General features: G+C 40.6%; 1 protein-coding gene across 6 annotated transcripts in view; it reads right to left on the minus strand.

The window, feature by feature from the left end:
• Positions 1-12,155, minus strand: part of LOC5568034 (opioid-binding protein/cell adhesion molecule homolog) — a 232,708-nt gene extending 220,553 nt beyond the window's left edge. The window contains exon 1 of one of the 6 annotated variants that reach the window (XM_021844513.1): positions 12,029-12,155. The gene's annotated coding sequence lies outside the window, so the exon portion shown is untranslated. The other 5 variants (XM_021844515.1, XM_021844514.1, XM_021844517.1 and 2 more) reach the window with 5 other exon arrangements.
• Between the last annotated feature and the right edge of the window lie 314 nt (positions 12,156-12,469).

A 12,469-nucleotide genomic window follows, 5' to 3' on the forward strand; every position in this document is an offset into this window, starting at 1 on the left:
GATTCTAACTATAGAAATTTTTTCTAGGAACTTTTGAAAAAAAAAGGTGCAAAAGTGTTAAGGAATGAAAATGAAAATGAAAGCAAAGATTGCCAGATTAGATGCCCTTTTTCATAATGATTACTTGGACTGGAGAAAATCTTGGTCAAATAATTTAGTTCATTTTTGATCTCTTCAGGTGACTTATAGTCACTTGAGAGACCTTTCAAGACGACTTTTAACAAACGTTCAGTTTTGTCAGAGCCTGGGTTAGAGGCTGATTCAATTTGGTGTTCAGAAATTTGTCTAAAGCATCGAACTAATTTTTTCATATCGATGCAATTATCAGCATTAATCATTTCATCTTTGGATGAAAGTGTGCATACCGGAGATATAGCCTTTCTTCCATTCTTGCCACGTTTAGGAACAGTTTTAAATCCCGCCCTTTTGGAAGGAAGTTGTGAATTCAGAGATTCACCCATTCAGTGAATAAACGAAAGAAGGCGAGACCTTCTAAGAGGTTTTTCCCCAAGAAGGTGTCCAAGAAGGATTACCATTTTTCACTTCGTTGCAACGAAATATCGAAGGCACAAGTCTCAACAAGGATCGTAAAGGGATCAATAGTAGAAAAAATAATACTGAAAAGTACTATTTCAGTATCATTTTTTATTTAAGCATTGAAAATTACCGTTTTATAGCACTGAAAAATACTGCTTTTGTAGCACTGAGAAGTACAACGTACGATGAGCACTGACTGCCTGACGACACTAATCGCTAAGTCGACAATATCAACTCAGATTCTAACTATAGAAATTTTTTCTAGGAACTTTTGAAAAAAAAAGGTGCAAAAGTGTTAAGGAATGAAAATTATCGCGATTTAAAAAGTTTTTGTTTAAAAAAAAATTGCTGCTAGAGGGTATGTTCGCGCCAACGCGAAGTTTGTTTATGAGTCCTTCCCACCCCTGTTCCATCTAACCTCGAGCCGCCGCGAGTATTTCGGCCTCTCATCCCGACCACTAACAACCACCCCAAATAACACACACACACCACGTCGTTAGTTTTGCCTTGCACCCCATCCTTTCGAGCGACATGATCAAACATGTACCTGTACGCAGTCAAGCCGACCAACCATCCAGCTATGTACAGCGTGAAGCAGCACCCAAAAGAGTTTCCACTACCACCACCACAACAGACACCACTTAGCAGACCGATTGCAGCATCCATATGTAGTAAATAACAGGCAGTGGAATTTTCCACCCTCGTCTCCACAACGTTGTGCATGCAACGCTTTTGGCTACCTGCCACCTATAAAGGGAGCTTGCATGCGCAAGGAGATCATTCAGTTTTCTTTCAACCACCATTCTGTAAACATCAAGAGGAATAATATAGAAGTTTAAGTTAAAGTTACCAAACCGCCTTTCCCTCCACCAGTGGAAGCCAATCAGCCTTTTTGAAGGCTAGAGTTGCAACACCCCTCTCCAGTCGAGCTATCGGTCCTGTGCCCTGTTGCTCCCGGCAACAGGTGGACGGAAGATCAACAGATCTTTCCGTTCCCGCTCACCCGAGCCAAAGTCCCAGTTGCACGCCGCAACATATGGTCCTTCGAGCCGGATAGAGGAGCCAGTTCCTTGAAGGCTGCAACAGCAGCAGAGTCAGTCGTCAATCAACAGATTGAGACAAATCCATTCCAATTGCTATCGCCGATAGCAATCAGCTTTCCTACCAAAGGATTGCTGTTGTTCCTGCCCGGTAGCTCGACACAAGAGCGAAAAGAATATTCCTGGTTTCCATTGGCGGAGAGGAGACGAAATTCCCCAAGTGAAGTGAACAGAGATAGTGAAAAAGTCCCGAAGTCCGAATCATTTCCACCCCGAAAGTAAGTCGCGCGCGTGTGAAGTGGTTCCAGAATGGCCGAAGTGAAAAGGCTGTTCGCCCAACGTAGCCTCGTCGAGGCAAAAGTGAAGCGGCTCCAGGAACAGTTGGTTGACAGGGATGGTACCAACCGACCAAGCTTTGCACGAGTGAAGCTTTATGGAAGTGAGCTCCAGTTCCTGTATCGAGAATACCAGAGAGTGTATGGCGAGTTGCTGTCTGCATTTCCAGCCGAGCGGTATGCAGATCTTGACGAGAATTATGAGCGCTTCGAGGACCTCCATTTTGATGCCTGCTTACTGGTGGAAACGTTGTTGCTATCCTTTCCGACCACCGGTAACAAGTACCAGCACAGTCGAGCGTTATCATACAACTATTTCGCTGCGACCACTGCGCCACGCTGGCGCACCCCGATCATGCGAAGCCGATCACCGAATCCACCGACGGAACAGTCCGTTCCGATTCCAGACGTGATGGAGAAGCCAAACACGTCGCCACCGAAAGAGTTGTCCCCAGAGCAGCTGTTCCCAGCCCAAGCGAACGAGTTGAAGGTGAGCCAGTTTGCCATCAACCCAATCCACTCCTTGCAGCCACCAAGCGCTGAAACTTCAGCCATGAAGTTAAATCCTGTGTGTGGAGCAGCCCTGGTCCGTTCCGACGGTGATCTCGCCGAGGTCATCAAGAGCAAGTCGGCACCAATGCCGATTGTCCCGTCTTCTGTTGCTCCAATAGCTCAGAAGTGCCATCGTGAAGAAGATTCCACCCACAGTGGAAAAATGCCAACGACGTGTGAAGAGGTGACAACCGTTGCCTACGAAGACGAACCCAATCCTCCGTGCAAGCAGAGTGAGTATTCTGCTAATCCAGCAAAGACCAACCCAGAGGAATTCCATGTCGGCAATGCATCAACCCAATTTGTCAACAACGTGAAAAACATTCCATCCTGTGAAGTGACGAACCCGATTCCAATCAACCTGGTTGGAATCCATCCGAAGCTGACGCCGTTCCAGAGAGCTCCCGAATGTGGAGCGTTACCGAAGTCGTTCCTTATGCCACCCGGTTTCCATCAACCGCCCAGGTTGGCATCGATGCCAACTGACGTGATTCCAATGCCCAAGATACTCCAGAATCCAGCAGCAAGTTCCCAATCGTTCCATTGCGCAACCAGTTCCCGTCCGGTGCTCCAGCGGTTCCCTTGTGTGAGTGGATTCCGCACAATTCCCATCAAGTTCCCGAGTGTGATCGGATTGTGTCCGGTTGCAAAGCGATTCCCATGTAGAACCAGATTCCGTCCAGCGATTCCATCCCGGTTGGCTGGATTCCATCCAACGCCGCAGCGATTCCCGTGTGTGGCCGGATCCATTCCGGCATTGAAGCATTCCTCCAACTTGACCGAATCCAATTCGGTAGTGAAGCCTTTCCAGCGTGTGTTCCCGGATGTGGACGGATTCCCTCCGGTAATGAAGCAGCCGTCCAGTGTAATCAGATACCAGCCGGTGTCCCAGAGATTTCCAGCTGCAAGCGTGTTCCATTTGGTGGCCAAGAAGTTCCAATGTTTGGCCAGCATCCATCTGATTCGTGAGCAGCCATCTTGTGCGACCGGACCTCGTTCAGTTCTGAAACAATTCCCGCCTAGTGTCGGATCCCATCCGGCACCAAAGAAGCCTCCAGATGTGACCGGTATCCCTCCTCCGGTTCCCAAGCCTCCAGGTGTGACCGGTATCCCTCCGGTATCCAAGCTAGCCATGCCGTCTACAGAAATGCCTGCGAGATTCAAGCCGATTCGGATGTCAGCCGGCATCCCTCCGATCAGCAAGCCAATCCTGAAGATGAGCGAGATATGTCCAACAAAGCACATGTGTCCAGTGTCAACCGGAAGCCATGCGGTATCCAAGTGGTTGCGGTGTTCAACCACGATTACACCGATAGCGATGCCATTCCTAACAACAGCCGGAATCCATCCGGTAAAGGAGTCAACCCCGATGCCCACCGGAAAACGTCCGGTATTAAGCGAAGCCCGAAACCAGAGATTGACCAAGAAGATGATGCCGCCGGTCAACCCGACTGGTGATTCCAAGCAACCCTTTACACAGTCCAGGCCGGAGAAACCACCAGATGAAGCCCCCATGCGACGTCGAGCCAGCGAAGCCATCCCGGAGTGCGTGTCCCGAGCGCATCCACCCAAAGATGTTCATCAAGTGGTAAGCAAGCTTTCGATTTGTGGTGTGTGCCTATTCCCTATCCTGGCTCAAAGTGGTTTCCCCAGTCCACCTTTGAAGAATCCCATAGAAACATTAGTGTTGTTGAGTTTCCATTGCCAACTTGAAGTTTTGTTCCATTGAGTAAGATGTGTATCCATGTAAGATTTCCACCCACAATACAGTCCACTTGACGAGTCCTACAAGAAATGATAATTCCATCAAACGATCTTTCAAGTTTTGTGCCTTACCGAGTTTGTTTCCCTTATGTCGATTCCTTATCCAGTGTTTGTTTAGCCCTTTCACCGAGTCAAGATAGTTCGCCAATCCTTATTGAAGCTTATGTACCCACAATGCCTAATAGTATCCAGTTATCCAAATACAGTCCACAAGTATTGATACATCCGTGTAAATCCCCAACATTTGAGTTAGTATGGCAGTCTACCATAAACTGCCCACCAATGTTTTCTGTATCACCTGTGCCCTTTGTGTAATTAAAGGTTCCTTGCAGTGCCTTAAGTACAATTCCCTTTTATCTCGATTATTTCCCTTTGTGACATACAGCCACCAAAGTTGACCTATTCCAGAAGTGTGGAAAGAGTTTCTTCTGCCTCAAGTGTGTCGCCAGTTGATGATTCTGCTTTGTGATCTCCTGTGAAACAAGCAGCTCCTTCCGCATGTAAGTCCGTAATTCCTTCCATTATAAATCGTAGAAAGCTATTGTTTCCACCCTGACAGTCCTTATGAGTCGAGTCCCAGAGTTCCCCATCATCGTGAATTTTGTCGTCATACCAAGTCCTCCATTGAATCCATCCCTTAACCTCTTTTGGCCGGGGAGTATGTTCGCGCCAACGCGAAGTTTGTTTATGAGTCCTTCCCACCCCTGTTCCATCTAACCTCGAGCCGCCGCGAGTATTTCGGCCTCTCATCCCGACCACTAACAACCACCCCAAATAACACACACACACCACGTCGTTAGTTTTGCCTTGCACCCCATCCTTTCGAGCGACATGATCAAACATGTACCTGTACGCAGTCAAGCCGACCAACCATCCAGCTATGTACAGCGTGAAGCAGCACCCAAAAGAGTTTCCACTACCACCACCACAACAGACACCACTTAGCAGACCGATTGCAGCATCCATATGTAGTAAATAACAGGCAGTGGAATTTTCCACCCTCGTCTCCACAACGTTGTGCATGCAACGCTTTTGGCTACCTGCCACCTATAAAGGGAGCTTGCATGCGCAAGGAGATCATTCAGTTTTCTTTCAACCACCATTCTGTAAACATCAAGAGGAATAATATAGAAGTTTAAGTTAAAGTTACCAAACCGCCTTTCCCTCCACCAGTGGAAGCCAATCAGCCTTTTTGAAGGCTAGAGTTGCAACACCCCTCTCCAGTCGAGCTATCGGTCCTGTGCCCTGTTGCTCCCGGCAACAGGTGGACGGAAGATCAACAGATCTTTCCGTTCCCGCTCACCCGAGCCAAAGTCCCAGTTGCACGCCGCAACAGGGTATGTAAAGTGCTTAATGTCTAAAAATTAACAGAATAGTCTTCATGAATTAGCGAAAACAAAGATATGGAAGTATTATTTTATAATAAATTAAATGAAATAACATAAGTTATTTGAACACTCAAATAAAGGTTAAGTATTGTTTGGAAACGCTAGTTTTTAATTTCCGATACATCGGCATTTCAGTATATACTCATATCCATTCCCAACACTACCCCTATGGCAAAATAACAAATTTTAAAATTAAAAGTACGACCGCAACAGCTTGATCTTGTACACTTATCTATAATGTGGTACAATTTGATCCAATAACCAACACTTCAAAAAATTTGTTCCGTTGTAGAAAATTAAGAAATGAACTGAAAACCATGAGAAGCATTCTGCACATCTCTATGCATTTTTTGGGGTGCGTATTAGTTTACGTGGTGGTGAAATAAAATTCAAACATAACTAAAATATTAGAACACTTACAATTGTTACATAGCCGTTATTAGTAACTCAGTGCGAATTGTTTTTTCATCTAATACTCATCTTGGCGCTTTACATTTACTTCGGCTGCGGATTTTTTAGAAGATTCATATTTGGCCATAATATGCGTCATATTGAAGTGCTTTTTTTATCAAGTTTCAGACAATTCGTCCGAGAAAATCTCCCATACCAATGTGAATCATGGAAGTGCTCAAGTAGTTCCTTACCCTATGATCTGGAGAATTGCCATATACACAACATAATTTGATCAGTTCAATCGAATGAAGCCACACCATATAGGAACCACTTGAGATCATGCATGATGTATCCGATTTTTGTAGTACAAAAACAAATAATGTACCAACAAGTTATCTTAACGTTTTTAATGTTGAGGCATCGAGAAGTGCAGTCACACATTTCTCAAAGCTGAATTGTCTACTGAAGCTTTGCATAAAAATCTAATATTTTGGCTTCTCATTTTTATTCCAAATGCCTTCTGTCCACATCGCATCGGTACCGTTTTCTTGAGAACTTTCAATTGTTTGCGTTGAAAATAGTTGTTAACTTTACACAGCAGTTCAGGAAAAATACAATGTTTATATTTTTACATAAATAAGAATCGTAATCAACCAAATGCTAAGCGGGTAGTTATTCTATAGTTATTGAAACACGAGTTTACAACGATGATCTTCTAACAGTGCTGGACAGAATCAAGTGCGCCTCGCATAATTTGCAAATTTGGCGGTGGGAAATTTTCAGGCTTTCATAAACAAATTTCAAAGTTATTACAAATCTTCAATTTTTGATTGTCAAATAAAATTTTGACTTTGTTTTTTTTTTCATGAATAAAAATAAATAAATGAACATAAATAGATATATATTGTTCAATTTATTTATTTATTCATTTATATATTTGTTTTCATATCATTTCATAATTAATGTACCGCTTTGTCTAAAATTCCGAACATGACTCATATTTCGAACAGTGAAAATTTCAAAGAAAAGAATTTATATTTTCAGAACTTTTAAATGTAGAGAACTTAAATTATAGAAGAGTTGATCATCATATGTAGAAATTTGAGTGGTTTTCTTGAAATATCGCCAGAAAAAGCCGAGTGTTTGGAATATAAGTCATGTTTTAAACTTGAAACAAAACTATAATACAATTTTCCGCAAAATGTTGGATTTCCGATACCTGAGTTTGTGTTTGGAATATTGTGAATGGTCTGCTGAACAAATTATCAAGTTATGCCTGAGCTGCGGTGAAACTTCAGGGTGAAGTGTAACGCTAGAATCCGAGATACCGACCACTAAGATTGACAATTTGTATGAGTTTGTATAAAAATCAGCTAGTGCGTATTTTATTCTGTCTAGTACTGTATGTTGTTTATCGTTATTCTTAACGAGATTCAATAATACCGTTTATAATGGTTACAAAACAATTATCATATTCTCTTGATCCATGTATCCCGATTAGTTATTGATCATAAACCATAATGCATATTACACTGATTTTTCAACATTCAGAAGCTATTGTTGTACAGCATATTGTCATCAGATTCTAAGGGTATGCGGTATGGATTTTTTCCATGTCGATACGAAACGAAACGATACGCGGAATATCTTGCGCTGATAATGACGAAACGAAACGAAATTTCAAAATGTTTCGTGTAACTCGATACGAAATCAAATATCTCACGGAATTTTTCGAAACGAAACGAAATTTTTGAATTTGTTTCGCGGAATACACGTTTAAGTTGTTATTTTCTAGTCAAAAGCTGGAAATTAGACAATAGGCATAAAAAACGTCTTTTTAAATTCTTTACCATATGGAAACTTTAGCGTTGCTCAGCGGAATCCTTACATGTTTTGGAAAGACCCTTTTCTGTTTGTTTGAAATCTTCTTAATAACTTTATAAGGTTTCATTTCAACATATCTGACACTCACACAAGGCAATGAGTGCGTTTAATTTAAATGTTAAACCTAAGAAGTGGGTCGAAAAGCAGTTTTAAACATTTAAAACAATCTCGAAAAATATTGAGAGGATCCCAAACTTAATTTGATTTTTAGAAATGCCTTACATTTTTTTTCAATCATGTGGATGTGATGTTATGCTAATATATACCATAAAACATGGAATAATGATATTCATATTTTTTTTGCTGTACTTTATGCTTTGTGGCTTGAATGAATGTGATTGGGGACACAAGTCGATAAGTGATCATGAAAACACTAAACTGAGAAGCAGACTCTGTCCCAGATGGAACATAACGCCAGAAAGAAGAAGAAAAATAAGTAGAACAGGGGAATCACTGGAATATTTGCTTAAGTATTTGCTGGAGTATTGAATTAAATTAAATTTAAAAAAATCCAACAACACATACCTAAGAAATCAATCAAGATAAATTTAAAAGAACTGCAAAAGTAATAAACTACAAGAGATATTGCGACAGCAACTTAACCAGGATTGCCTGTTGGGGTTAATTTAGAAGTTCCTAATAAATTTTCTGTAAAAACCTTGCATAAACTTTGAATTAATTCTTGGAGGGATCAAATCCGGATGAATGCTAACTTTTAGAGTAAACCTTGTAGAAAATACTGAAGGTTTTTCTATTATTTTGTAGAGCAAATACTGTAGAAATGATCCTATTCCAAAATCTGTGAAGGAATTTCTGAACGATTTCTGGAAGAATTAAGGATTGTTGATATTATCTCATTTTCAGATTCTTTGCTTAAAACTGACTACAAAATCACATTTTTACTAAATTTTGAACCTCGAGAGTATTATAAAAAATATTTGAAAATTTCGAAAAAAAAAAGTTTTGAACCTGGACTCCATAGCATAGAGAACCGCAAATAAGATTGAAAAGTTCACCAAGGTTCGTTCAGACAATCCGTCTTTCAATGAGCTAAATTTGATTTTTGGCTTATTTTAATTTTTCTTTAGATTAAGATGTGCGAAAATCGAAAAAAAAATTTTTTTTGCGCTTTTCTATTGTGAAATACTCTAGGTACCGTAATCCGGTAACATTGATCATTTTTTTTGAATATTTCTTAAATATTTCGTTTGAAAATACAAATGTTGCCAATTTTATATTTTTAAAACAAGAACTGCCACCCATAGCTCGTGACTGTATACTGTATTTAGTTTTTTGAAAAATTTAAGCATGTTTAAAAAACTGTTTTGAGTAACTTTTTGATAGAGCTGATATGGGGTAACATTGATCACCTATGTAAACGACGTTCGGTAATATTTAAAATGTAGTTACATACTTAAATCATGGCCCCTGAAGCCGAATATGAAGGCCAAACGCTTACAAGCTATTTACTTTTTGAGTTATTTTAAAATTAAAAACACTTCGAGCGAAGGAATACGCCTAAATGTAGGCAATTTCCTAAGGGAATTTTACATTCTTAACAGTAATTCGTTAATGTTACCTAATTGAGCATACTTATAAAAGTTTTGACAACGGAATCTTTTCTGGCGATGCCATTTTTAATGAGAACCGCATTTTTCTTGTTCATATTGTTTGCAGAACTTATGTGAGACATGAATCTTCAGTAGTGTCATTCTTAACCATTGAAATCATTGTTTCGAAAAGTTGACAAATTCACGCATAAGGTAAACGCAATTTTTACAAAAATCTTCATATTCATTTGCTCATGAATATGAGAAAACGATTCATAATTTGGAAATGTTCCACCAATAAACGATGATACGAACTTTTTACGAGATGAATCATTCCGATTAATGTTACGGTACCCCACCATACTTGAATCTAAATCCGGAACCAATTTTGATGGTGCATGCAATGCATGAATCAAATTTATAACTGATTTGTGATTTTTACTTAAACAAATCATCAAAATCGATCGAACGATGGCGAAACTAGAGAATTTCGAAACTTGATGTCGGTATTGAAAAGGTTAAGACCTTTGCCTTGCGGCCAAATTCCAATACTTGTAATAATATATTATCAATATTCGCATTTTTTTTAATTGGGGGTCGTGAGGAAATTATGTCACGTTATGAGTAAAGAGGAGTTGGTGGTGTGGTATACAGCGTGAATAAACCTAGATTCATTTTTTGATATAAAATAATGTATGCATCTTCCTTGTTTAAGGTGGATATTAATCGAAGGCATACCTCAGAATTTAATGAGCACAAATCTAACGAACCCGGCAGCGGTACAAGCTGGCCATCGAGTAACCAATCGATAGAGTTTTCAGTTTGAATGGAGTCTGGTTCTTTAGATGCTCTTGAAGATTTGAGGTGTGGCTTTGGATCACCCAAATCAACGCGATTTTTACGGCGATATTAACAAACAATCGCTGCGATTTCGCTGCTACATGTAGAGTTTTATAACACAACAACGAAATCGCGGAGAGCCTTTACTCATTGATGCGTGCTATTAGTTTTATCTTCTATTCTCCTGCTGTTCTTATGCAGAGTTGAAAGTGACGTCATAGCGGGAAAGCAAGAGAGAGAACTAATGCGCGCATCAATAATCTGCACCACCTGAGCAAATTCAGAACATCAGGGACTCACGCTCCGCAGCTTTTTTTGACATTTGTGTACAAACAATTTTTGCGATATATAAACGGATTTGCTCAAAAGGACACGCGATGTTCCCCGGAGGAAACCGTTGTTTTGCTCCTTTCATTCTTATGGAAGATAACATTGCGGTAGTTCATCAAACGCAGTTGTTCCTTTCCTGGGCTATTCGCCGCGAGGGCAAATGGGCGTTTTTGGAAACTTTACAACGGCAGTGCAGTTTATCATATCCTGCGGAGCAGTCAATACTACAGTAATCCCACAGTAATGGGTAGCACACAAATATGGATCAAAGTTGGATTAAATGGAGAATATCTCATCAAATAGAGTAGGAATTACGCAGAATCCATTTTACCTACGCGAACCATAAATCTATACAGCATCGCAATCAACAATAACATGCTTAAACACATTTGTTCCATTCATAGGAAATAAAATGTCATATTTATGCCTATAAGCGTTGATTCATATTTGCGGGGCATTAAAACCAACCTCCTGACACCGCCCATACAACCCCATTGGAAAATAACGAGCAAACATCTCTGGTTCCCACTGTGAAGTGGTTCCCACTGACAACTCAATGTTTGTAAACAAATAGTCGTTTAAGGACGAACAAACTAGAAAGGCGACATCTATTTTGCTGAAAAATTTACTTTCTCACAACAACAGTTATATTAGCACAAACAAGTTGCAAACTATTTGATTGCAGTACAGCAAGTTAATTAGAGTTAATATGGTTAGCGTGGTACACATTTAAATATCTGAGACAAAATCCCTAATATGGTATGCCAATGTACGTTGTTGTTCTCGAGTTTGATGTTGACCTCGAAAACATGGCCGCCTAGCACCGGGCTGATTAAAACCCATACCACAGTTATGAATCCCTAAGATAAGACGATTCCTAAAGAAACGCCAAAACGTATGCTTTCACTAGCACACCATTCGTTTGCCTCGCAGATAATTTGCTGTTATAGTGTTCTGATCCATGATACTCGATTTGATTCATGATACGGACCCATTTTTGACTGCTAGGAGTAGAAGCGAACGCTTTGCTTTTTTTTGTTCGAAATTAAACTCGAATTTCGCGAAATTTCGTTTTATTCCGTTTGATTTAAATTTTTCGTGGAAATATTTTAACAATTTGGCGAAACGAAACGAAATAGCAAAATACAAATTTCGCCTGTGCGAGTTCCGTGGAATTCCGCGGAATTTCGTTTCGAAGCGTATTTGACGGAATCATTCGGTATTTCGCATACCCTTATCAGATTCTTCTATCAACATTTACACTGTCAGCACTTGTTTACAATCACGGTCTTCTACCAATAGAGTATCTAGTACCCATAGAGAAAGCATTGCTTGAATTCACATCTGTTCCACCAAAAAAGGGTCTAATCCAAATCACTGCAACTGCAACACGGCATAAATATTTCTAAACACACCAATCAGCCAAACAGTGAAGTTACTCATGCAATCCGGGAAGCCTTTCCGCACTTTGGTTCCGTTATGTACCGTCCATTTGAATTTGCTACCAAACGCGACCACTTGCACCAATCAACTGTGCCCTCAGATTTGCAACGGAACATTCTGAAGTCGCGTGTTTCTCATGGTTCATGTTTTCAAATATTGTCCCTTTCCAGCGTCTGCGCACTTTTCTCCGGCGGAACTCAAATGCATTCCAACACCAAAACAGCCGGCGAAAAACGTAAACATTGGGACACTCATTTCCACGCGAACTTTTGGTAAAAACGTGCTCTGGATGGCGGGCTTCCAGTTTGGGTATCGTTTCCTAATCGTTTTTACTCGGTAAGCCGTTTCGTCTGCCGATTCGTGCGGAGCCAACATAAATACTATACGAGTCGCAAAAACTTCTGCCACATTAA

The sequence above is a fragment of the Aedes aegypti genome, chromosome 2, assembly GCF_002204515.2.
Source record: "Aedes aegypti strain LVP_AGWG chromosome 2, AaegL5.0 Primary Assembly, whole genome shotgun sequence".
Taxonomy (NCBI): Eukaryota; Metazoa; Arthropoda; class Insecta; order Diptera; family Culicidae; genus Aedes; species Aedes aegypti.